The sequence below is a fragment of the Canis lupus genome, chromosome 34 (assembly GCF_011100685.1).
Source record: "Canis lupus familiaris isolate Mischka breed German Shepherd chromosome 34, alternate assembly UU_Cfam_GSD_1.0, whole genome shotgun sequence".
NCBI lineage: Eukaryota > Metazoa > Chordata > Mammalia > Carnivora > Canidae > Canis > Canis lupus.
The window spans coordinates 15,262,847-15,290,513 of NC_049255.1; the positions used below are offsets into that span (position 1 = coordinate 15,262,847).

At 43.5% G+C, this 27,667-nt stretch overlaps 2 long non-coding RNA genes across 11 annotated transcripts in view; both read left to right on the forward strand.

Annotated features, from left to right (window-relative positions):
* LOC106558228 overlaps positions 1-27,667 on the forward strand; it is a 106,183-nt gene that overhangs the window by 47,255 nt on the left and 31,261 nt on the right. For 7 of the 10 annotated variants that reach the window (XR_005383774.1, XR_005383775.1, XR_005383772.1 and 4 more), the window contains exon 5: positions 2,744-2,948. The exons of 1 other annotated variant lie outside the window; for it this stretch is intronic. This is a non-coding gene — a long non-coding RNA (uncharacterized LOC106558228). Of the gene's footprint in view, positions 1-2,743; positions 2,949-3,336; positions 3,898-6,410; positions 6,541-27,667 lie in introns of those variants that run through there. 2 more of the 10 variants (XR_005383776.1, XR_005383777.1) reach the window with 2 other exon arrangements.
* LOC119867495 lies at positions 23,138-27,448 on the forward strand. Its single transcript, XR_005383780.1, has 2 exons — positions 23,138-25,635; positions 26,249-27,448. It is a non-coding gene; the product is annotated as an uncharacterized LOC119867495 (long non-coding RNA).

The window sequence follows — 27,667 nt, forward strand, 5'->3', positions numbered from 1 at the left end:
TCTTGGCTCTAGGATTTCAAGTATTTAAGAATCAAATTCATTAATGACAACAGCTTTATTGTGGCACTGCATCCATGTCCCAACTGGCCTCTGTCAGAGTCACCGTGGAGCTGGCCAAACTCAGCACTGTGCCTGGTTTCACTAAGGCACTCAGAAAGGACTTCAGGGCCACTATTCTCTAGGCCCTGCTATCCTGCTGGAGTTGGTCTCCTTCCTTCCCGGCTCATCCAGTTCTCCCTCTCAGTTACCCTCAGCTTGACCCTAAGAATGCCCCTCTTTTGCATCCAAAGTCTCTGACAGCTTTTAGACACACTTGGTTATTTTCTCACGGTTGAGAGAAAAGGAGTTCCTTTAGTATGGGGGTCAGGAGGCCGGTCCGTGGTATGTGGAGCATCAGGGACCTGGTGACGATCCCACTTCTCTTGTGGGGATTTGTGCCAGGTGCACAAGGATAGGCATCTCTCTCTCCTCTCTCTCTTCTTCCAAGTCCCACTTCCTGGGGGTGAATTTCAGACCCCTCTGCTAACTCTTCAGTATGCTGTGATTTGACTAGGTGTGATTTACAATCAAATGTACATAAAATATATCTGGGTCTTGCCAGCTATTTACTTAAGCAACTGCAGGGACGGCTTACCAAGTGACACCAGCAGTTCTGAGGTGGCTGTTTTACGGCCAGTGTCAGCAACGGTGGAGGGTTCAGGTTTGTATGTGTTCATACACTTGAATGGGGAGAAAAATTCATATAAGGTCAATTGTTTAGTTGCTATGGTGAGATAGAATGCTTTTTGAAAAAGTTTCTCTTTAAAGTCAAAGCTTAATCACTTTTAAGGCGGAGGAAAAACAGAAGGAGGAAAAAAAAAAACCCAACCCAGACTGTGGTAGGCTAGATTTCCCCCAGATATTATTGCTGCTTCTGTCTCCGCAGCCGAACATAACAGCTGGTGAGTAGAGAGAAACTGGAGAAAGATCTTTTTTGCCTTTAATCCAGTATGCTGTTTTCCTGTGCCCGTTTTACTGTAATTCTCAGCGGCCGCGGGACAAAAGCTGTTGACTGATACGTGCAATTACCTCCTCTAATATTGCTCTCAACTGTCGGCCCTGACTGACGAAAGTGGATGAGGTTTAGTTAAGGTCTGGGAAAACACTCTTTTAATAAAAGCCATTCCCATCTCTACGATCACCTCCCTCCCTCAGACCTTTTCATCTGTTTTCTGGAAAGATAAGGCCTGGTGAAGGAAAGCTAAAAAGTGCTGCTGAACTTGGACGTTCCCGACACCACCGTTTACCCCCTAAAACCTCTCGCAGCGAGTGCATGTGTGCGTGTTTGTGCATGTGTGCGTGTTTGTGCATGTGTGCGTGTGTGCATGTGTGCGTGCCCGCAATTTGCATTTGAAATCAGGAGAATCAGTTTGGGTCCCCGGGCAGGTCTTTCCCTGAAAGAAGAAGAGGTGATTTGAAGAAGTTAAACCGGGGCCTTATTGGGTTCACACCTTATTTGGTGTTGGGAGGCAAAAGAACGGTCTGCGGGGGTGCTCCCCTCCGGGTCCCCTGCTGGCTGGGGAGGCCCTGGCTCCTCCAGGAGGACGCACAGCGAACCTGGGCCCAAGGAGCAGTAGGGGGAAGCCTTCTCCTTCCCACAGATGCAGCGGGTTGGCTGCGGGTAGCCTGCGGGTAGCCTGCGGGTTGGCTGCGGGTTGGCTGCAGGTGGCCTGCGGGTGGCCTGCGGGTGGCCTGCGGGTGGCCTGCCCCCAGAGCACCAGAATCAGCAGACTGAGGAGTCGAGCTCCTGCAGGGCGGCCCCCAGGGGGGACGGGGTGCACCTAGCAACATGCTCCCCACCGCCTCCATCCCCCTGCCCATTCCTTGTTCAGAGGAACCCCTGGTTCCCCTAGGAGGAGGGAAGACCCACCAGTGAGGACAACGCCCCACTTAGGAGCGCGGCCTGGAAGCCTCAAGTGGGAACTGAGGGAGGATGTCCTTAGAAAGACTGAGGACTGCGGATTGGACCGTGTCCCCTCTTTGGAAAGGCCTGCCGCTCGCTGTGCGTGCAGATCGCGGCCCGGGGCGGTGCCTGGGCTGGTGGCGAGGCGGCCGCAGGTGGCCGCAGGTTGCCGGGGACCCAGGAGGGAGGGACGAAGGGGGGGGTGGGAGACAGGGGGGCTGCTCCCTCCCTTATCGGAGAAGGAGGTAGCTCTCGCCTGTGTTGGCACTCCGCTCTCAGAACACGATTTGTCGTGTGATCAGGGCTACACAGTTTTAATAGTGGCAGTAACATGGCAAGGTTATTCCTGTGCGGTTTTAATAAAGAACAAAGGCCATGCTGCAGAAGATGCAAAATTATCTAGGATTTTATTTTTTTTATTTTTTAAAAATATTTTATTTATTTATTCATGAGAGACAGAGAGAGAGAGAGAGAGGCAGAGACACAGGCAGAAGGAGAAGCAGGCTCCATGCAGGGAGCCCGATGTGGGACTCGATCCTGGACCTCCGGGATCATGCCCTGAGCCAAAGGCCGACTTTCAACCGCTGAGCCACTCAGGCGTCCCTATCTAGGATTTTAGAACCAGGTTTTAGAACTATGTTCCTCTTTTTCAAGTATCTGCAGACTGTTTACTAAAAAACAAAAACCAAAAACCAAAAACACACACCCCCCCAGAGATAAATCCACCCCTACGTGGTCCCCACCGCGCCACACTGACGTGGAGAGTCCCCATCCCGCTAATGCCCTGTTTGCCTCCTGTAGGGGCTGCAGGGAATGTCAGCGAGGGGCAGGTGGGATCGGCAGTCTGACCCCGCAGACATGTATTGTGCTCCTGCTGTGTGCCAAGAGAGGAGATGTGCAAGTGTGCAAGCGGGCGGTGGACAGGCTCACCATCGAGGAGCCCTGGCCTGGAGGGAGAGATGGGATTTCAGCCCACGGAGGCGAAATGCTGATGTGCTGCGAGGAGGTGAGTCCACAGAGGAGAGGAGGAGAGAGTTAAATGTGGCGAGGTCAAGGATGGCTTTCTGGAAGAAAGACATGCTCCGGCTTCCTACCTAAGTGCCTCCTTCCTTGGCACGCTTCACAGGTACCCAAAGCCCCTGCTCTGTGTGCCAGGGAGGACACAAATTGCGTGGGAAGCTGTGTCTCCCATAGGGCACTGACAGTCCAGTGATGCAGGTGGCATGTGCACAGATAGTGGCGTTACGGAGTGGCTGACAGGGCTGGTAGGACGGCACTGCCCGGGCCACGGACCAAGGAGGGGTGACCTGGCTGCAGTTCTCCCGATTACCAGGGGCTCACCTGTTTGCCCTGTGCTGATAGCCACTGGTTACATTGTGCTTTTCCTATACCAGGCCTGGCTCTTAAGTATTCTGGACAGAGCAACACACGTCATCCTCACACCACCCTAAATGAGAACGTGAAGGCAGAGAGAAGTGTCTGGAAGCACAGCTGGGGCCAGGACCTGAATCTTGGCTGTCTGGCTCCCGAGTCCTTACTTGTCACCCCTCACTACGCACCTTCCAATGGAGAACAAGCTTCATTCTGGCCTTTCTTTAGGGGGAGGTGACTGAGCCCACTGTCTGATCTGGCTTCTGGGGAGAAGGCTGAAGAAACTTCCAAGGAATATTGGAGAGGGGATTTTTTTTTTTTAAGTTGTGGACTCCTGCTCCCAACCCCCACCCTGCCACATAACAGTCACATGTGTGTTCACACCTACAACTACCCGCTTGGGTCTCAACTCTGCCTTTGCAACAAAATCACCCACAGCTTTAAATAAAATACAGCTGCTGAGGCCCTTCCCGGATATACTAAATAATCATATCTGGGAGCAGACCTTGAGCATCTGTTTTTTCCATTTTTTTAAGAAAATTAAATGACATGCATGCCTAAAGTAAAAATTCACAAGATAGAAAAGAAAGTCAAGGGCAGCCCAGGTGGCTCAGTGGTTTAGCGCCGCCTTCAGCCCAGGGCATGATCCTGGAGACCCAGGATCGAGTCCCGTGTCGGGCTCTCTGCATGGAGCCTGCTTCTCCCTCTGCCTGTGTCTCTGCCTCTCTCTCTCTCTCTGTCTCTCATGAATAAATAAATATTTATATTTATTTATATTTATAATATTCCATCCAGCTGTCAGTCCTTCCTTCCAAAGGCAAACATTTCCAACAATGACTTGTGATCTATTTCCTTCCAGAAAGAAATGATCATATATACCCATTTGTTATTTTTCTCTCTTCCCCTCTTTTTTTTTTTTTTTTTGGCTAGGTACATTGTCCTTTATTGATGGTACATGACAAAGAAGGGCAGGGCTCTCCAAGCCCCTCATCTTCAAGGCATCTGGGATGGAAACTGTGCAGAGGTTGGGAGATTCTCATTATGTTGGGGGATGAGTTGGGGCAAAGACTTCCTAGCAGCTGAAGACCCCTCACTTCCTCTTGCTCTCACTGGAGCTGGTGGTCCAAGGGGTTCTTACTCTTTGGAGGCCATATAGACCACAAAATCTGCCACCCAGTGGCTTTAGCCAAATTCATTATTGTGCTAGAAAATGAGCTTGACAAAGTGGCCATCAAGGGCAATGCAGTCCCAAGCATCGAAGGTGGAAGAGTGGGTGTCACTGATGAAGTCATAGGAGACAAGCTGGTCCTCAGCATAGCCCAGGATGCCCTTGAGGGAGGACTCAGATGCCTGCTTCACCACCTTCTTCATGTCATATTTGGCAGCTTTCTCCAGGTGGCAGGTCAGATCTATGACTGACATGTTAGAGGTGGAGACATGGAAAGCCATACCAGTGAGCTTCCTATTCAGTACAAGGATGATCTTGCCTACAGCCTTGACAGCACCAGTAGAAGCAGGGATGATGTTCTGGGTAGCCCCTTGGCCATCACACCACAGATTTCCAAAGGGGCCATCGACAGTCTTCAGGGTGCCAGTGATGGCATGGACTATGGTCATGAGTCCCTCCATTATGCCAGAGTTGTCATGGATGACCTTGGCCGGAGGGATCAAGCATTTGGTGGTATAGGAGGCATTGCTGACACTCTTGAGAGAATTGTCATATTTCTTATGGTTCATGCCCATCACAAATATGGGAGCATCAGCAGGGCAGAGATGATGACCCTCTTAGATCTACCCTTCAAACAAGTGCCAACGTCTCCATGGTGGTGAAGACACCAGTAGACTCCACAACATACTCAGCACTAGCATCTCCCCGTGATGTTGGTGGGAACTTTCTCTTAGAAGATGGAGATGGACTTTCTATTGATGACAGGTGTCCCATTCTCAGCCTTGACAGTGCCATTGATTTTGTCATGGGTGGAATCATACTGGAACATGTAGACCATGTATTTGAGGTCAATGAAAAGGGATCACTGGTAGTGACAATATCCACTTTGCCAGAGTTAAAATTAAAAGCAGCCCTGGTGGCCAGATGCCCAATATGGCCATATCCATTCATTCTGACCTTCACCATCATGTCTTAGGGATACAGCTGGCACTGCACAAGAAGATGCTGCTGTCTGTTGAATGGGGAGGAGCACAGAGCTCCCATATATTATTTTTTACCTTCTGTAGATGATTGTGATGAATAGTCAGGTGAGAATTTCTGACCTGAGCCCTGCTCTGTCCACCTCAGAGATGGTTCTTCTGAAGGAAAGGAGGGCAGGAAGAGGGAGGCTTAGGAAGTGGAGAGCTTTCTGAGTAGATGCAGTAGGAGAGCCAAGGGGCAGAGCCCAGCGAGAGCCTCCTCAGGGCAGCATACTGCTGTAGAGGGAAAGAGGCGACAATTCCTCTATCACACACTGGGTACTGATTGCTAAGAGAGGCACAGGGGCAAGACATAGTCAGAAGTGAGTAAGGATCAATAAGAAAACGCCTTCCAGAGAAGACTTGAGTCTCAAAAATGAAAGAAAAGGGTATTTGGGGTGGAAAGAATGGGATGGGATGTGGTTGTTCATTAACCCATGTATTCCAGGTATTTTTTTCTTTGGTCCTTTGGGATGCGGTAGGTATAATTACAAGAATATACCCTGTGGTGTCAGACTGCCCTGGATCTCAGAGGTTGAATATGTAGTAGGTGTGGTGACTGTCATACAGGAGGCACTGGGGAGAGAAACACAAAGGAGACATGTCCTTATGTTCAGTCTCTGGGGACGACGGACCTCCAGAAACCCAATTGCAGTATGATAAATGTTTTCCTGGTGGTGGGTAAGTGTGAGGTGTGTGGAAGGGTGTAGGATTAGAAACTCCTGGGATTTCTTTTAGGAACTGAAACAGGACCTTGATGGCCCGAGTCTTGAAATAGGTCATATGTTTTTGGTCACCATATTCTGGAAGGGTTGAAACTGATCTGCCACATACAAATTTGGGGACATCTAAGGTTTGGTTGACTTTGGTAAGCACTTGGTTATAGTCTTGTGGTCTGTTTGCTTTCCAGAGTCTCCATGAGTCGCACGAAGACACAAGTGGTGTGCCTGCATACCTGTTTGATAGCCCTTCCTCTTCGAAATGTGGGCTAAGCCTGAGTTAGAAATCAAATGCTTAGCTGAGTTTTATTGTTTTCAGGGCTTGTACAATTGCTTTTCTATCTTCCTAATGATACATTTTCATTTTCTGAAGACAACGTGTATCTGGAAAGGATCATTATATACTCAAATCTTTTTTTTTGAAAAATGGATCAGAAGGAAGTTTTCATATTGTACCCCAGATTAGCCCAGATTGGGTTCCAGACTTTTTTCTGAGTAGGAAAGAATTGTAATAGGAAGCATTGTGAATCTTTTTTTTCTTTCTTTCTTTCTTCTTTCTTTCTTTCTTTCTTTCTTTCTTTCTTTCTTTCTTTCTTCTTTCTTTCTTTTTTCCTTCCTTCCTTCCTTCCTTCCTTCCTTCCTTCCTTCCTTCCTTCCTTCCTTCCTTCCTTCCTTCCTTCCTTCCATTTCTTTATTTCTTTTTTTTTAAAGCTGAGGAGCCACTTTTGACAGCCACCATTTTCTTCTTTCTTTTCCTTTTAAAATTCCTATCATGTGCCAGTGTGGTTGTCTGTGCTGTGTCTTTGCAGCAGCACTGTAAAGGAAGTATTTTGCTCTTGCCATCATTTTACATATGAGGGAAATGAAGACATCAAAAAATTCAGTATCTTACCTAAGGTCTTGTTCTGATAAGTGGCCTGGTATTTGAACTTGGATAACTCCACATGAAAGTCCATCTTCTCATTTTGCAGATGAGCCAACTGAAGTCCCAAGGTCACTCACTTCATTGGTTGCAGATCTTGGAGCTCAGGGCTTCTTAATTTGTGACTTTTGTATGACAAGAGAGTCATCCCTGAGGAGGGACCTGTGTCTTGGGTCTCCTCCCTTCCCAATGCATCCTGTATACAGTCACCCTACATACTGCTCCTCCCTCCCCCACCCCACAAATCTATGCTTGTTATTTCCCCAAAATTGCACATAGTGGTCTCAGATTCTGTCTATCTTGGCCTCTAAGCATTTCTGGCATGGACCCCACCAAATAGAAACCCTATGGTCCCTTATAAGAACTCTAGATACATGCTCTCCTGTCTCTGCCTTTTTCACCATTTCCCACTTGCTGATCTGCCCTCTTGTCAGATCCACAGATGCAATGGCTACTTGATTTTTAGACCCATCATCATGCCATCTCCTCTATGAAGCTTGTGAGGTCTTATAGCTGTATAGGATTTGTCACTCTTGCTGAAGGATAAGGGACAGGGTGGAGAAGGAAAGGGAAGGGAGAACATTGGTGGAACACAGGACAGTAGACATGGAGAAGAGTGCAACAATGGATGACCCCAAGGCTAATCGACAGCCACAAGAGTTATGGCTTGTTGAGTGCTTACTGCATCCTGGAGAAGTTAAATGCTGTCATCTCCTTAAATTCGTAGCAAGTTGTCAGGCTGCTGCAGGTGGGATACAAGTCTAGGTCTGCCTGAAGTCAAAGCTTGTGCTTTTCCTTTGCTGTCGTGTGGTCTCCGGATAACTGATTGTGGGGCAGGAAAAGAATAGAGCAATCTTCGAAATGTTAGATTAAAAGGATGAAACAAGATTGGGGTCATGGATTCAGACAATGCAGTGAGAGATGCTGGAGTTGGAAGGGTTGAGGGAGGGCCTTGGACAGAGTGGAACTGGTTTAGGGATGTGGCCTTCGGTCCCTGCACTCTTTGTGAGACAGCTCAGCTTCCAGTGATCATCTGGGTACTCGGGGCTGCATTTATGGCTTGTGAGTCTTGCTCTGCGTTTCAGGGCTTTAGGTTCCCAAGCTCGCTGAAGGCAGGGACTACATCTGTGCCTTTTTGGAGTAGAAACATAGTCTGTCCTCGCAAGTGGTCAACTGGGGGAGGCAGAGGGGCAAGCACCTGGGTCAGCCCAGCGTTGTAGGGAGGCTTCACAAAGACATGAAATGTCCAGGCAGAGAAGGGACACTGGAGGGAACAGGGTGAGAGGAACTCAAGGCAAAGGGCAGGGTATGTGTGCAGGGAGGAAAGCCCAGAAAGGCCTGGCAGTAGAGTTTAGGGATGTGCCCAGAGTGTGAGTCAGGAGCAACTAATGGGAGCAAATAAGGCTGGAGAGACAGCTGGAGGCTGGGCCTAGATGTAAAAGTGGCCCTCCTCAATACCCCCCACCCCCGTCCCGGCCCCCCTCACCCGCCCTGGCCTCCTAGGTATCCAACACCTCCCCCTCCAAGAGTACGCTCAGCTCCCTATCATTTGACATATCACCTTATTGCTGAGCCTCGTATAGGCCCAGGAGACACTTCCTACTCCTCTAGGAAACTCTACTCATCTTTCAAGGCATTTTAGACATGTGTCCTGTGAGGCCTGCATCAGCACCCAACTGTCGGAATTCAACTGTCTCCTTGCAAGTGTCTTGTCTACCTCTCTGTTCTAGCACTTGTCACACTGTTTCGTCTGCCTTCCTTAGTATTGTGAGAGCTACTTCCCGGGAGGAATTTTGTCTTCTCTTTGCATCCCCGATGCTAGCACATAGTAGGTACTCGGCACATTTTGATCATGGAATGGTTTTGGACTAGCATTAGTGTTTTTCAGGTAGACAGGGTACGTGGTCAGTGGGGAACCCCACCTCCAGGAACAGGAGAGGGAAATTTCCTTCTTTGCCCTGTGAAGGTTAGTGGGGGGCTGCTCATTGTTAAGGCAGGCCAGCGTCCTGCTCACCCTGACCCCCTTTGGCCTCTGGTACCTAGCAGGTCAGGTAATTTCTCTGCATTTTTCTCCTTTGTTGCTTTTTTGCCCCCTTTCCTTTTCCTGCGATGAATAACAGCCCCTCAGGAGTTCGATTATATTGCACCATGAATAAGATATCTGAATTACGCTATTTAAATGAGTCATCCCACCCCTAGTGTAATTGTTCACCCCCTGTCACACTCAACGTGATCTACATTTCCAAGAGAGTGCTTTGGGCTAGAATAGGGAATTGCTGAAACTGTAGGTTCCAGTTTTCAGCAGCTTAAGCTTGTGCGTTGCAGGGTGTGTTTTTTGTTTCACATCTGGGCAGATGTGGACTCAGCAGAGCTACCAGCACAAGCTGCATACATTTACAGAAAGAAGTTGGCTGGAATTTCCAGATGTCTGTCTGTCTGTGTGTGGTGTGCATAGAGGGGACAGAAAAAGATGGCGGAGTATAATCTGGTATGGAGGATGGTCTCTGACCTCGGCAAAGCAGTGCCCGACCTCCAGGAAAGCTTAAGCTGAATGGATTTTGATTTTGGACTTGTGGTCTGAAATCTCCTTATTCCACATTTCCTTTTATAAGAGTTTTGGTCACTAAAAAATTAGCCTGCATTGGTGTTTTCAAGATGGATGGATTGCTAGGGCGGCCCTGTTACCTGTTTAGCAGTTCTTCATCTTGGAGCTCAGCTATAGGATAGGGTTCGCACACTTCCCCAAAGGAGCAGGCACATTTCCCTCCGTTTTTCGTTTCTTTTCATGAACGAACCTGATTGGCTGTCAGGCTGTGAGACATAACTAACTCTAAAGCCACCTCTCAAAGTTCATGAAGGTCTCAGGAACTGGTGGTTATGTTGTCTCAGACATTTCAATTACTCAGACTCTGAATTTGAGTCCTGGGCCATTGGGCAAGGTCCGCACTGAGGTAAAAAAGAATTAAACTTTCCAAATGAAGAGCAAACAGTTTTCCTAAAATGAGAAAGTGGGGTGTTACATTCATTCAGCAGATGTTGATTGTGGGGCCCATGAATCAGAAACATGTTCAGGGGCTGGTAATACAAGAGAAACAGGCTCTTGAGGCCCCTGCGTCAAGAAGTTCACAGTCTAGTGTGGTTGACGGGCATGCAAGTGGTAGCAACATAATGGAGGCACGTATGAGATGCTGTTGGAAATTAGGACAGCAGAGTCTGCCTGAGGAGGTTAGGCAGAGTTTTAAAAATGGTGATATACTTTTGGTGCAACTTGAAGGATGAGTAGTGGTATTTACCGGGGTAGACAATTTGGAGGAGGAGTATTCTAGACAAAGGCTAGGGTGGCTAGAGCCTTGTGTACCGTGAAGGAGATGAGGCGATTAGAACATGAAAGGCCTTGTATGCCAAAAAACATATACAGCTTTTACACTGTAGATGTATTAGCATGTGTTCATCGGCAAGAACTGAAACCTCCAACACTACTGGCTTAAACACTGAAGAAAATTTATTAACATATATAATGTGCTCAAAGGCAGAGAGATTCCAAGATGGCTGAATTCAGTGGCTCAACTCTGTCATTAAGGACCTAGGCTCTTTCCACTTTTCTGCTCTGCCATTCTTGGCATGGTTTATCCTCAGACTGGCTCTTCTCATCACAGGATGACCAAAGAGGAAGAGAGGTTTGTTTGTCTTCTGACTTGATGTGTGTCTTTTTAACCAGAAAGGACCACTTTTCTTAAGAAGCATCCCCCTCACGGCCCCCTGTCAAAGTCATCCTCGTGCCTCAGTGGCCAACACATGCCCAGCCCTAAACCATTCACTGGCAAGGGGAATGCAACCACCATGACTGGCTCAGATGAAGCTGGACTCGGCCCTTGGAGGGGACAGACCTACTTCTTCTGAAGTACGTGGCCAGGCAGGGGATACTGGAACAAAATTGGGCTTCTGATAGAAAGTAGGGAAACGGGACAAATGGCTGCTGAGTGGGCAACCAGCAGTGTTTGCTACAGTAAGTGATGAGAGACTTACAGATCACTGAGCAGGAGTTGACATGGTCAGCTTTTCATATTTAAAAGAATCACCCTGTCATTAGTGTTCAACTTAGTTGTATAGATAGAAAACAGAACAAATGGAACAGTCTTATGAGATATCAAATTATTTATCCACATATGTATGGAGCTGGAGTTAAAATTTTCCTTAAGCCATTTTCTCTACTTAGGGATGGGAGGGGGTTAAGAGGTGGGAGATGACTAAGGCAGAGAGGAGTCATTCCATTCTGGATTTGCCAAGCAATCCTTTCTGATATGTTGGGAGACCTGAGAACTTTCTTACGTCCAGATGATAATGTGGTCCACTCAGAAGGGCCATTGTAATCCTAGAACCCTGGCATGTTGGAGCTGGAAGTGACCTCAAAGTGATCTAGCTCAAGACCTTCACTTTAAAAATGAGGAAACTGGGACCAGACAGTGAAGTGACTTGTTCAGTTTCTATGTCTGGTGCACGGCTGAACCACACCCGCAGACTCTTAACTCCAGCGCCGTACTCTGGAATGGGTTCTTAGGCCATCTTTTATTCAGGCTTATGTGTACATTCAGGAGTGTTGGAAAGAAGCAGGCCTTCTTCCTATGTTTCTATTCTTGACAACTACTCTCTTGGATTTTTCTATTTTAAATGATGCTTTAGTGTTTTTATAAAAATGCAAACAACACTCATAGGTATGGTGAAGTTCTCTTTATTATTCATGTATGATAGGATCTTTTTTTTTTTAAGATTTTATTTATTTATTCATGAGAGAGAGAGAGAGAGAGAGAGGCAGAGACACAGGCAGAGGGAGAAGCAGGCTCCATGCAGGGAGCCCGACGTGGGACTTGATCCCGGGTCTCCAGGATCAGGCCCTGGGCTGAAGGTGGCGCTAAACCGCTGAGCCACCCGGGCTGCCCTATGTTGGATCTTAATGTGAAGGTGTCCCTCCAATTTTTTCTTTTTAAAAAAAAATTATTTAAATTCAGTTAATTAACATACACTGTATTGTTGGTTTCAGAGGGAGAGGTCAGTGATTCCTCAGTCTTCTCTAACACCCAGTGCTCATCACATCACTCAGTTACCCCATCCCCCCACCTGCCTCGCCTCCAGCAACCCTCAGTTTGTTTCTTGTTTCCTGTGATTAAGAGTCTCTTATGGTTTGTCTCCCTCTCTCATTTCATCTTGTTTTATTTTTCCCTCCCTTCCCCTGTGCTCCTCTGCTTTGTTTCTTAAATTTCACATATGAGTGAGATCATATGATAATTGTCTTTCTCCGATTGACTTCTTTCACTCAGCATAATAATAGCCTCTAGTTCCATCCGCCTGATGTTTCCTTTGAGGCAGTTCTAATGGGGCAGGAGGATGATACCTTCCAGGCACCGGGAACCTGAGAGAGGGGAGGAGGCAGGGAGAAGCAGCCGCAGGATGTGGAGGGGGAGTCTCGAGGGCTTATGACTTTATCGGGACTTTTCCTGGGACACTAAAGTCAAGCGTGGCACTAAGATCCCCGCAACACAGACATTACTGAGTGCCATTGCTGTGCTAGTGGGAGGTGGAATCTCTGGCCCATTGCTTGGCTCCAACCTCTAGTCATGGTGCCTGATTACACTGTCTCCACTCTTCCCTTTGACTTTCAGCGTGTATGTGCCATTTCCCCTACAACGCACATACTTCTTGGCTATCATTTTTACCCAGAAGCTTCTGGAAACTCACCCTTGTAGGCAGAGCAGTACTTTGAACAGCAGGTGCCAAGAAGGAAAGAAAAAAAGAAAGTAAAAACTAGAAATAGTTTGAATAGTAGAAATTCAAGATTTCCCAACGAAGTGCTGTGTGCAAATCACCAAGCTTAACTAAAGGCTGATGAATCCATTTTTTTCAACTTTGCTTTTGAAAGTAATTCTAAAGTGTATTGGTTTATCTTTCTGGTCATTTGTCAAATATAAAAGTGTTAGTTTTAGATGGAAGTGAATCAAGATTAGGCTGAAGCTGTATAGACCAGGGCATCTTTGGATCCCACTTCTGTAAAAAAAAAAAAAAGATGAAGAGAAAAATAAAAGTGTGTATGTGTGTGTGTGTGTGTGTGTGTGTGTGTGTAAAAGCTGATTTAAACCTAGGGGAAAAAAACCCTGGGGGAATATATAGGAGAATATATGAAGTTGTTAACCTGGGTTATGAAATGTAAGAGAAAAAAGGATCTGTAAAAGCATGTGTATGATATGATATGAATTGATATTTATATCAATTTCTCTTTATGTGTGGATATATATATACAAAAAATTGGGTAAAATAATTTTAAAAAGTCACCTGGGTAATCAGAAACCAAGTGACTGTAGTCTTCTTATACATCTAAAATGATAAAATGCTTCAGGTGTGTGGTGGGCCTCAAACTTGAAATTTTATAATTCTCTAAATCGAAGGTGCTAAAATGGCTGGGAATGCTGATTTACATTTTGTAAATACTTTGATTTACATTTTGTTCTATTTTCATCTACTGGTTATGTAGTTTTTCATCATCTCATTTTATTTTCACCATCTTTGTATTAGTAAAGGCTATATTATAATAAAAATATGAATTATGCATAATTATATACACAGTTACATGTAAGTTTATTTCAAAATTGTGTAGTCTGTTCTACAGTGTGAATTTGGTCCATCATAAAAAATCCTTTAGTATTTTTATTATGTCCTGATTGAAAGGAACCCCTCAAAGTATTTTGGAGAGAACCTTGAACAAGCTGGTATCATTTGACATTTTTAATTGAGCTCTTGTGAACCCCTTTAAAAAATGTGTCTAATGAACTGTAACTGCCTTTGGGGTCACCTGGAACATTCATTTGGAGCTTTTAAGTGTGGAGAGGCTAGAGGCAATCCTCCCCTTCCCTCCAAGCCAAGATCTCCACCCCCTCCTAGCACACACACAGGAAGGCCAATAGCATTTATTAAGCACTTATGTGTCAGGTACTTTCCTTGCAATAAACTGGCAAGGGTAGATATTTTATTCCCGTTTAATAGGTAGGAAACTGAGGCCCCGGGGGCGGGGGGGGTTAGCGATTTATTCCGGGATGAATGAACTGAGCCAGATTTTAAATCCTGGGCTCTTGAATTGCATAGGACAGTTTTGTTGTTTTCTTTTTCTCTTACCTATACTAACTCAGCCACATCAAGGGGAAAGCGGGAAGGGTTTCCTTACTCTGAAGACTCCCCTTTTTTCTGAGTTTTTTTCCAGCCACCGCTTTCAAGATGTGGCAGAGATGGAAAAGAAAGAGCAGATGGCGAAAAATGGAGTCAATGTTTATCCACTGGAATGCTAGATTTTCCTAGGAGAAATGACTGCTCTAGAATAGCTCAGAGTTGGAGTATCTTCCCTCTGAGAACCTCATCTATGCCTTTCTAGAAGCCATTCCCCTGGCTTCTAGAGTATTCTGATCTTTTTTTTTTTTCTTTGAGCGGGGGAGGGGCCAAGAGAGACCCTGAAGCAGGCTCTATCTTATGACCCTGAGATCATGACCTGAGCTGAAATCAAGAGTTCAGAGTCAGAAACTTAACAAACTGAGCCACCCAGGTGCCCCAAGTATATTCTGATCTTCTTAAAGCCATATCATTCTTACCATGTTTGGACAGGGAGTAGAGCTTGCAAATGTTCAAAGACACAAAAATGAGAATGAAACAAGGGGAGGGGGTCTTGATGTGAGCCTACAAACCTTTGCCAAATCTTGGCTCCCTAAGGGTAAGCTTCCTTTTGTTAAGTAGCAAGAGTTGAAAGAAACTTCCAGTAAAAGGAACATTCACTATAATCTCCTATGGCCTACAATAAAGTGGAAACACAGCAATGTGGATATTTTTTTCTCTACCACTTTGGACCCTACACCAGCTCTCAGATTCAGTTGAGTACAAATATATTTGTTGCATTTAGTCCTCTCTGAATCATGCACTTTAAAATTAAACTACTCTGGGTTTGTTAAGCGGGAAAAATCCAGGGTGCCTGTTTGACATTTTAAGTCATTAATTATCGTGTAGGTTTTATCAATTGTTGTAGCAGAAGGCTTTGGATTGCTTCCCACATATATGATTTTTAAAAAAATCCTTAAATAGGACAAAACAGCAGAGGACTAATTTTTACTTCCTATTGGCTCAAGCAGGAAATCTGAGCCAGATTTTGATTCTTCCATGTTTGATTGATAACTTAGAGAGTCTCTAGCCAGGTATTCTGAGTGCCATCAAGCAAGTAACAGCTGGAGAATGTGCAGCAAAAGAAGCCACACAACAAGGAGCCATATCACATTTTTCACTTATTACCATACAATTGTAGGATAGATTGATGCTTAATACATTGCAATTTGATGTTTGACACAGAGTATAATACATGTTACTGTGTGTATAGTCGCACAATTATGTTCTGCATGTGATCGCTCACATAATCTATTACAAATTTGGAATAGATGTCATTAAACAGAATCTGTTTTGAATCTTTAGCCGAAAAATTATATTTGACACAGGTTAATACCAACGAAATGTAAGATTAGACTATGTGTAGTTGTTTTGGATATATGACACTAAGGGTTCTGTACCCTCAATGCGTGGGTTTTCCCACACACACCAAGCAATGCTCCAACACCAGCTGGATGTCCTGCAATTCAACTCAACAGGTTTCTAGTGCTATCTATTCAGAGATAGTCCTATAAGACTGTCCTCTATTTGGATAGCTGTCTGCAAGTTCAGGTTGCTATTTTTGCTTCTGCCTAACTGGCTATAACTCAGACATTCCCATGACCCCCTGCTCGGTTTGATTAACTTGCTGGAGAGGCTCACAGAATTCAGAAACATTTTACTTACTAGGTTACTACTTTATCATGAAAAGCTGTAACTCAGGAAGAGCCTGATGGAAAAGACATACATATAGGACAAGGTATGGAAAAATGGGCTCAGAGCTTCCATGCCCTTTCAGAGCAAGTCACTCACCCCAAACTGCCAGGTGCCAGGTTGTGTTCACCAACCTGGAAGCTATCCGAACTCAGCCCTTTGGGGTTTTTATGGAGGCCTCATTACATAGGCATGAGTAAGTCATTGAATTGGTGATTGAACAATTATAATTGAATTGCCAGATCCTCTCCTCACCCTGGAGGTCAGGTGGGTGGGAACTAAAGTTCCAATCCTCTAATCACATTGTTGGTTCCACTGGCAACCAGCTCCTATCCACAGTGCAATTCAAAAGCCACCTCGTTAATATTACGAAAAATACCTTTGTCACTCTCGTCCCTTATGAAATTCCACAGGTTTTAGCTCTGTGCCAGGAAGGAGGACAAAGACCAAATATGTATGTCTTGGGCAGCCTGGTTGGCTCAGCGCTTTAGTGCCGCCTTCAGCCTAGGGCATGATCCTGGAGACCTGGGATCGAATCCCATGTCGGGCTCCCTACGTGGAGCCTGCTTGTGTCTCTGCCTCTCTGTGTGTGTGTCTCTCATGAATAAATAAATAAAAGTTTAGAAAAAAACAAACAAAAACCCCCCCCAAATATGTCTTACTAAAAAATCACAGTATCACAATACCATTCTCTGCCCATTTCATACTGAAATAACTAAATTATGCAGTAATAAATTATTTGTTCAGACATTTTGAAGGACAAGAGAAAGACAACCTAAGATATTTCAAAGGTCAGCATCAGAAAAAAACAATTATAAAGTAGAAAGGGACAGTTAAACTGAAGGTGTTTTAACCTTCCAATTGCCTTCTTTTGCTTTTGGATTGGTTAGTTAAGGGACCCTATAAAGACTTGTCTACTGTCTTTACCCAAAGAATTATCAGCTTTCATATGAGTTCTATTGAAGTGTTGTGATCTGTTGCTCTCTACTATGATATGCTCTCAACAGTTCCTGAGACACTGTTAAGCATTTAAACAGACCCAGGCTTAAGGAAAAAAAAAGGGGGGGGTCCCTGGGTGGCTCAGCAGTTTGGCACCTGTCTCCGGCCCAGGGCATGATCCTGGAGACCCGGGATCCAGTCCCACATCAGGCTCCCTGCATGGAACCTGCTTCTTCCTCTGCCTGTGTCTCTGCCTCTTTCTCCTTCTATGTCTCTCATAAATAAATAAAATCTTAAAAAAAAAAAATCAGACCCAGGCTAATTGAAAACAGTGATCTTTATACTCTTTAAATTAGGGAAACTAATTTAATAGCTAATAGCTAAGGTGGGAAAGAAAAACAAGATACATTTACATTTTCTTGTTGATGATAGGGATAGCTGGTACCAAAGTTTATTCAACCAATCTCCTAATTTCTGAATTTGGGGCTTGGTCACATGCAAAAGGAAAATATTAGAGCCTTTGAATAAATTCCTTATTTAATCTTGCCTTAGAATTTGCTTAATTGGCATGGATTCTAAATTATAAACCACAGAAAAGAACATGCTTTTCATTTGTTTATTTAGATGTGATTCACATATAAAATTCACCCTTTTAAAAAACGCAGTTTAGCGGTATCAAGTATATTTACAAAGTTATACAGCCACTACCTAATTATAATTCCATCACCCCAAAAGAAACTCTATACCTGTTAGTAATTTTTATCTCCCCCCAACAACCTTCCCCAGTCCCTGGGGATTATGCAATCATATTTTACATCTGTCTTTATGGATTTGTCTGTTCTGGACACTTCCACTTTTCTGATAAACTAAGTCATGTTGATTATTCTTGTCTCACTTCTATTGAGGCTGAGACACTCTCCTAGCATGTTCTAATTCTGCATCGAAAGTCTTCTATGTGCAAATATCTATATAAAAAAATTTATGATTTTATTCTTCTGTCTTTTTGTGACAGGTTGTTAGTTCCAGGAACTCAGGGAAAATATCTTAAGACTTAGCATTTATTGGGGACTTCCTGTGTTCTCAGGACTTAATGAAGGTCACATATATATTGGGCACCCACTGCATGTTAGTTGCTGTGCTGTGTGCTTGGGATACAATCTACCTCTGAGTTACTTGATCCTCACCATAACCTTTGACACTTTAAATTGTTCATGCCATCTTATACACAACAGGTAAGTGAAGAAGAAGGGTGTGAACCCAAGTTTGGACAACCTTTCCAACTCATGCTCTCCCCATTATGGTCCCCTACATAATCTTCTCATGAAGACTTAATTGCCCATGGGCCTATTCAGTACTTAACATTCACTGTGTGCTGATCTGTGTTAAGTATTGGTATGGATGTTCTTGGTATACTCGTACGGTAGATAATTTAAGAGGTAATAAACATGTTTTAAAAAGTAAGTCCTCCCAAATTATTAGACCAATGCAAGGCTAAAGAAGAAGGAGGCCTTGTTTAACATGTGCTAATAAACACTTTTAAAATAACAATATTCAAGTGTTTGCAAAGTTTTGGTGAAGTTGACATATCCTTACATTTGATGAAAGTGTGAATTCTTAAAGTCCTTTGGAATGCAATAGCTGTCCAAAAAGAAAAAAAAAAAAGTTCAGTTTCCTGACTTGTTAAAGGAATTTAATATAGAGAAATAATCCAAAGGATGTAAAGAGTTTTACATATGAAAATGTTCACTGCAGCTTTATTTCCAGTGCTAATGCATTATTTAAATGTTCAAGAATAGTTTAATAAGTGGTATAGTATGACAGATATTTTTAAAGGATTTATTTATTTTAGAAAGAGTGACAGGGAGAGAGTTGGTGCGGGGGCAGAAGGAGAGGGAGAGAAAGAATCTCCAGCAAACTTCCCTGTTGAGCATGGAAACTTATGCGGGCTCGAGCTCACCACCCTTAGATCATAACCTGAGCCCAAACCAAGAGTCTGTTGCTTAACCTACTGTGCCATTCAGGCAACCCTGACAGATTTTTTTAAATTTATTTTAATTTATTTATGATAGACATAGAGAGAGAGAGAGAGAGGCAGAGACACAGGGAGAGGGAGAAGCAGGCTCCATGCCGGGAGCCTGACATGGGACTTGATCCCGGGACTCCAGGATCACGCCCTGGGCCAAAGGGAGGTGCGAAACCGCTGAGCCACCCAGGGATCCCCTGACAGATATTTTTTAGCGGAACATTATGCAGCCACCAAAAGTGATAATTATGAAGACCTGAAAAATGTTTTAAAAAATGAAAAAAAATGTAGACTTATATTTAAGTCTTGATTACCTCTATGTAACAATTGCATATACAAACAATTTTTAAAAACTTTGAGAATAATATCTGGCACATAGTGAATAATAAGTGCTGGTTGAATGAATGGGTGACCGAATAGAAATAAACACTCTGCATGTTATGTAATGTCATCTTCACAAATTATAAGATTTAAGTAATACAGTAGAAGAAATATTTTTATTTTTAAAAAGATTTTATTTAGAGCGAGAGAGAGGGCATGAGAGAGAGGGCATGAGCAAGGGGAGGGGCAGAGGGAGAGGGAGAGGGAGAGAGACAATCTCCAGCAGACTCCAGTTGGATGCTCAACCGAATGAGCCACCGAGGTGCCCGGAAGAAAGATTTTTAATTAGACTAAAGGTTATATAGTGATTCAGAAAATGCCAACTGTTATAAAATATCATTGCAGGTCTAGAAAAAGTCTAATAGTTTTAATGATATATACATGCAAAGAATTTATAACAACTTTAGAACATTTAGAAAATGGTAGTGATTATAACAACAATCACAATAGATGTATTAAGTTTGTATAATAGCATCTTTGTATTTTTAAACTAATTTGTTACCTACTTCCAAAAATAATGTAGACTGACTAATAATAATGATAATTAAAAATATAAAGTTATCTATTTTTAGAGAAAGGAATCACATAGGAGAATGGAAGAGAGACCATGGTGCAAGGTCTGAAGTTGAGCTGGTTAGTACAATGACAATGGCCATCAGAAGAGAGAGAAGCCTATGGTGGGTTTTATAACAATCCCTACCGTTTATTAGATGATGACTCTGGTCAATGCTAGAAACATTCTATGGAGATATGCTATCTCCTATTTGTACAGAAGAGTCGCTACGTAGAGGCTGCCTCCAGAGCCCAACTGCTGGGGTTCATATCCAACTGTACCACTTACTGTATCTCCTTGGATAAGTTCCTCAGCTTCATCTGTAAAAATGAAATAGTACTAGTATCTGCTGCACAGGGTCGTTGTAAAGCCCAATGCTTGGCAGACAATAAAGTGGTCAATGTTAGCTATTCCCGTCATAACTTGGAAAGATACATATTTTTAAAAAATATTATTTGAGAGAGAGAGAACACACAAGCAGGGGGAGTGGCAGAGGGAGAGGGAGAAGCAAGCTACCCGATGAGCAGGGAGCCTGATGTGGGGCTCAATCCCAGGACTCTGAGATCACTATCTGAGCCGAAGGCAGATGCTTAACTGACTGAGCCACCCAGATGCCCTTCTGAAAGATATTTTTATTCCTTTCCTACAGAAGTGTAAACTGAGGTTTATAAATACTAAAAAGGGAAGATTCAAAGCCAAACACATCTGCCTTCAGAGCCCAAACACTTTCCACCATACTTTGTCAAGTGTATTGCTGATGGAAGGGAATGTTCATTTCCATGAGACATCAAAGGAAAGCGAATCCTCTGTTCATAATTCTACACGTTTGACGATTGGAAAATTTTCTACAGACTACCTTCTAGCTTCATAAATTTGAGACTGTGTTCCTTCTCCATTGCACATACACTTCTGGTGCCAGGTTCTGTAGGACACATTCATGTATATTACAGTATCTGGTCTTAAAACTTTTGTTTGTGATGCTGGGTGAGTCGGCACAGTAGTGGTAGGCATAGACCAGGAAGCCCCTCTTTATACCGTGATGGCTAGCGTAGCAGATAAATATATCCCATTAAAACCAAAATAAGTATTTCCTTAGATTATCTTCCCCTTAACTGGATCTCAAAATACATGTACTCTATAAGGCTAGTGAAACAAGGCGAAGCATGACAAAAAGGAGGTCAGAGTGGAAAAAGACCAGAGTGTTAACTGATCAAGGTTGGAATTTCCTTTTCAAAATTGCCCAAAGCATATGGCCATGTGAACACATTGCTAGGGCCGCTCCCAGAGCCTTAGAAGGGGTCTGTGCAGGTGAGGGGTCCTGGAGCTTAAGCTTCATTAGCCTCACGATACATGTGCCATTGACTGTCACTTCTCCAATGAAAAGGTTAACAATGAGTTTTCAGTTTCCATCTCATTATGTGGTCAGTGCTTAAATGTAATGGTGATAGTACAGTGTAAAAGAGCTTATCTATCTTTACATGTGAATTATATAGAAGACATATGCAAAAATAAAACTTGTGTCTAACAAGAAGTTTTTTCAAAATAATGCTTGTAATTTTGAATAGTATAATCTAAAACCATTTTGTTGCATATAAAGAAAGACATGGACATACAACACACATTCCACAAAAAGTGCCTTATTTTCAAGGTGCTACAAAGACGATAGCATTTTAACTAGCTCTGGCAAGAGGGGAAGCTTATCGGTCATCACAGCCTCTGGTTCCTCTTTTATCCTCCATCTTGGACGTCCATCCCAAGCCTCTCCCCACTGTCACCAATGGGGCACATGTCTCCACATCTCTTCAGTTCTCCTACTGCCATTGCTGGGATGCTCATGATCCAGGGACGCCTCAGTCACTAGACACAGCCACGAAGAAACTCTCCCTCTCTTTGCTATTGCACTTTTACCTACCCAGATCTATCTCAATCCAGAGCTTTGCTTTAGCTTCTTTGCTTCTGCGTTTTTTCACAGTAGAAATTAACTCAAGTTGTTAGAGGGGGAAGAACTGTAAATTGTAGCACAAAAATAGTCTGTCAAATCAAAGGAAAAGGAAGCTGTTCTAATTTTGGGCACTGCAAATACATTAAACCACTTATTGAAGTTTTCTTGGTGCCTTAATATTATATGACCTCATGGCCTTCATTCCAGGCACCCGAGATTAATCAGCTCTGTAAGGAAGGTAGATAGTGTAAAAAAACTAAACAGGAAATAGGGCACCCCAAATCTGAGGACAGTCACTGTGAGACTAGAACATAACAGACAGCACATCTGAATTTTGTAAGGTCACAGAATAGACATTTCTATTCAGGAATCCTTTAGTAACAAAAGAAGGCTGTGTGTGGCAAGTGGAGGAGGAGGATAAAGTGGATAAGACTCTTTGCCTACATTAATTGGCAAGATATATGGACTCTGGGAGTAAGATATGTCTACAGTAGCTTTTTGAGGGGAATAGTTACCTCTCTAAAGTTATGGCTTAGGGAAGAAATCAGTAGGAAGTTATGGTGACCAAGTGGCAGTTAATTATGACATTTCTTACATCTACATAGTTGTTTTAAAGCCTGAATTTTATTTGTACTTATTTTGAAATGCAAAATATTATATGGCAGGGGCCTTAATTAATCAACTCTAGGTATTTCACTTTTATGTCTGATAACACACACTGTTAAAAAAAACACTCTGGCTTCAGCTCTCAGCTGGGTTAGCAGGGGAGATATTTTCAGGAATTTCTGGCATCTGGCTAGATAATCACACACACCTTAGCTTCTCACCTCTTTCTTTTCACCCCAGAGGAAAGATTTACCTAGATTTTCCTCTTGGGTTTGATATGTCGATATGTAGCATAGCAAGCTGAGGGGGCCGTGGTTTGCTTGGTTCCTAGGAGCATCCATTTAGCTTCAGGAGGATGAGCACGTCTCCTCCATTGAAGACAAGTACTTTGCTCCTCTGGACTTTATTCCACAGTGTGCATATCACACTCCTATTCATATTGCCCAGCTTCTTCTGCCTACCATATAAAACTAAGAACATGGGATCCCTGGGTGGCACAGCGGTTTAGTGCCTGCCTTTGGCCCAGGGCGCGATCCTGGAGACCCGGGATCGAATCCCACGTTGGGCTCCCGGTGCATGGAGCCTGCTTCTCCCTCTGCCTATGTCTCTGCCTCTCTCTCTCTCTCTGACTATCATAAATAAATAAAAATTAAAAAAAAAAACTAAGGACATTTCTTATTATGTGCCAAACACATGTTTGCAGCAATTTCAGCATCATTGATAATTGAATTAAAAGCGACACTCGGGACACCTGGGTGGCTCAGTGGTTGAGCAACTGCCCTTGGCTCAGGGCATGATCCAGCAGTTCCGGAATCAAGTCCTTCATTAGGCTCCCTGCATGGAGCCTGCTTCTCCCTCTGCCTCTGCCTCTGCCTCTGCCTCTGTCTCTGTCTCTCTCTTTCTGTGTCTCTCATGAATAAATAAAATCTTAAAAAAAAAAATAAAAGCGACACTAGCACTGTCTATTAGCTGTATCTGAAGAGGAGCATAGTGGCACTCACTGTGCCCTGCAGTGGGATTTGACCTTCAGGCCTGTTCCATTCCTGTTAATCCCAAATCCAGAAGGAATGTCTAAGCTGGTGGTGGCTGGTCTAGAGTATACTGTGTATTGGGATGGTTTCTTTATGAGTGTCAGTTGCAATTCTTCTGGCAGAGGATTAAACTTGAGCCCCCAAACATGACCTGATCCAGCAGAATTTGCTTTTTCTGAATTGGTGGATTTTTCTACTGAGGCAGCAGAAGGAAGTCAGGCAGAGAAAAAAAGGTGAAGAAATTAGCTTTTCCCTGTATGAAGGGGACTTCGTCATGGGGCTTGGTATCTGAACCACAGACTTGACCATGGATTGCTATCTTTGAAAGACTCAGGACATCATTTGGTGGTTTCAAAGATCAGATCTATGATTTAGGGAAAGGTAAATGGAAAGACAATGACTCATGGAGAAATAGAGATAGTGATAGACATTTCGAACCAAAAGGTAAAGCAGGTTTATTGTGACCTTTATTTTTCACCCTGAAACTTTATACAAAATTCTAGTTGTTTCTGTTCAAGGGATCTTCTTTTGTAGGATAAATTGCCAGGCAGTTCTCCAGAGTCCTCCAAACACTGGCATCAGGATCTAGTAAGGGAGGGCTGCTATAACTGTTATGCATGAAAAGAGAGAAGCCAGCTCCCACTGTATGTCAACCCAACAAAGAGCAGTGGAATCCAGAAGATGAAGTGTGTGGTAGTCGAGGCATCATTTTCATTGAAAGAGAAGAGACAGAATGATGATTCAAGGAACCAGACTTTTGTGCATGTTATTGTTCTCTCAGAAGGAAGAGCACAAAGTCGTATCCAATGCTGTCATTTACTAATACCTCTCCTTCTTGAAGTCACACTGTCTGATCTTAGTTCTCTTACTTCAGGTAACAGATGGCAGATGTGGATTGAGCCTACCTGTCCACAAGCCTGGAGCTCTTTTTGATTTCAGGGGTACCTTAGTCTCTATCTCTATACCTACCACCTGTCCTCGACATTGCAATGTTGAGAGAGGAAGACAGAGACTAATTTGTAAATTTGCAATCTTGTGCCCTCTTCAATTTGAGAGTAGGGAGGAAGAATTATATAGTAATCACCTAACTTTTAATGTAAATCACATTTAAAAATTCTGGGTGAAAATGTCACTTATCAAAATGGGTTCTTCTTATCACAGTCCAATATTTTATCTTAGTTCTCAGCACTCTCAGGATTTTACTATTCTACGAAAGCCGTGGGTTTGGGAGAAGGAAAACAGAAGGTTTTTGTAGCAGAGCTAAGGCAGAGGTTGCTGCACTGACAAAGCAGAAGCCATGTTTGAAAGTATGGAGAAAGAAGGGCACTAATAACTGCTCTAAACATCCAGGCACAGCACACAGTTCTGGTCTGGGACTGAATTGGTACCATGTGCGGTGGAAAGCATATAGGCTTTTCAGTCAGACTAAATCTTAGTTTCATACTTAAATAAAAGGTGTATAGCTTTGAGCAAGTTGATTTATCCTTTTGTTCTCAAACTTTAGCATGTGTTAGAATCCTCTAGAAAGGGCTGTATTTACACAGATTCCAGGGCTCTGTGTGACATTTCTGATTTAGTAAATCCGAGGTGGGACTCAAGAATTTGCGTTTGTAGCAAGTTCCTAGACTTTGAAAAGCATCAGAGTAACCCAGAGTCTCAATCTCTTCATTTATGAGATGGTGCTAAGGTTTAAAATAACATCTAGTCTGTATGGAGCACTTGCCATGTGCCAGCATGTTACAAGTTTATACCATTTCGTTCTCCTAGAGTAGGTTCACTATCACAGAGGTAGTAACTGAGACATGGAGAGTTTGCCTAACGTCAAACACCTAAGAAACAACTGGGGCAGAATTTGAACCCGGGCAGTCTGGGGACCAGAGCCTATGCTCTTAACCATGCCTCTAGGCCAAGTTTTGAAATTAAATGGAATCATATTTAAGGTACCTGTTACCGTGTCTGGCTTGTTTCATACACATAGCAACCGGTGGTAATTTTAAGTTGTTCTCTCTTGAACCAACTCAGGGGCAAAAAATAATAAGGAACAGAGTACAGGCAGGTGAAGTGCCTGTTTTCGCAGCAGCTTCTTCTATCATAAGATGTCAGGCTGGTGGTTTTGCTTCGTTTGCCTAATTGAAGCAGGTATGTCAGAGACATGGGAGACTCTGTTTTTAGGCGTTTCAAGCAACCATTTTGTCTGGTGTGATCTGCATGATTAGAGCCCTAGATTTTATTTTCTTGGGTTGAGACAAACCCACAAAGCCAAAGCAGTTTTTACATATCATCTGGATTGGCTCAGGGCTTGGCCAGGAGGGAGTGTGTTCTCTAGAGCCAAGCTTTAAGCATTCTCACTGGAACTTAAAACTGCTCAAGTTCAAATATATCCCCCTGAGCCAACTTTGACTATCTGGCTAATGTAATGTAATGATAACACTTAACAAATATCATGAGATAGGACATACGGGCTGCTCTCACGAGAAAAAAAACAAACAAGGGACAGGAGAAGATCCCGGTTATTTGATGCATTATTTTACCTTTAATGAAAGTCAGTGGAATGATTTTGGGGGTAGTGGAAGTCATCTCCAGAACAGCTGCCTCAAGTTGTCACTTTTCTTTTTTCTATTTATTTATTTATTTATTTATTTATTTATTTATTTATGTACTGAATACCAAGTGTAATGTCACTTTTCTTTATTATTTGTGATATTGGATTGGCTAAATCTTGTTTTTTTTTTTTTAAATTTATTTATGATAGTCATACAGAGAGAGAGAGAGAGGCAGAGACACAGGCAGAGGGAGAAGCAGGCTCCATGCACCGGGAGCCCGACGTGGGATTCGATCCCGGGTCTCCAGGATCGCGCCCGGGCCAAAGGCAGGCGCCAAACCGCTGCGCCACCCAGGGATCCCAAGTTGTCACTTTTCTGAAGAAGAAAGTAGAACCTTTATGTTTAGAAGCTTGTAGACCTCAACAAACACCAAACTGAACTTTGAATTAAAAAAAATTCCCCTGGTTCAGTGTTTTAATAAGTGTCATCATCGCCAGGAAACACATGACTTATTATCAGAGATCCAGTGATGGATATCTTCTGTCCTTGACTCTATTTGGGAAAGAATGCCTTTCAACTCAAACTCGACCTACAGCTTTGCCTCTCTGATATTTCTTCATTTGCACCTTAAAAGGGTTAGTCATATAGTGCAAACACATTTAGTGAAACTTATATTGCAAAAATCTGACACGTATAAAAAGAAGGAAATAAACCCAAATCCCATTATTTGTGGTTGTAATTGGAACTATTCCAGTTACTCAGGATGGAACTCCTGTTCCCTTGAGAAGGCAATATGGATTACCAAAGATAAGAATGTGATGAATGGGGACATGGCTTTTATTTCTGTGACTGTGACTATGAAGTAAACAAGCATATATTCATACACACGTGCACTTCTGTAGATCTACATCATACACCTTTCTTCCAGTTATTACATATTGAAAACTAGAAGGGGAAATCCAGAATGGAAAACGTAATTGACAAAATTGGACTCTTTTCACCAGGAAGAACAACTGCGTCTCTCTGGCCAGGCTACAAGGCTCTGAGCAAGTTGTCCCAGCCCTGTGTGGACTGCATTTTCCCACCTACGCCCCTGACCTGCAGAAGGGGACCTTGTGAGGCTTATCAGGACAATGTTAGCAAATGCACGTAGAGCCCGCTGGTAGGAGGCAGCACTGGAAATCACAGCACCATTATGTTTGGCACTTTGGATAATCTAAGGTCTATCTAACTTCTCTGACTAAAGCTTCCTATACATAAAAACATAAATATCAGATCTTAGTGCCTGTAAAAATTCCATTGCCAGGTACTGCTCTGTATTCATCAGCTGGAGACCTTTGATGTTTTCAATCTGCAAAGTTTCTAATCTTTCTGAGAAGTAAACGAAGCACTCATTCCTCTACCGTTTACATTTGGTGCTTTAATTTTGTAATTCCACCTACCCCTTCCCCCTTCCTTCCCACTTTGCAGATCCCACAGGTGTCTGGTCAGACCTGTCAGGTGGGTCTCTGTTTGCCTGTCATTTGGGAAGCTGATGGTCTTACCTGGGCATGGCTGATTGCACACAGCGGAACAGGGGTTAGTTTGAATTGCAGGTGTGAGCAATCAGTGTAGATCAGCACTAATCC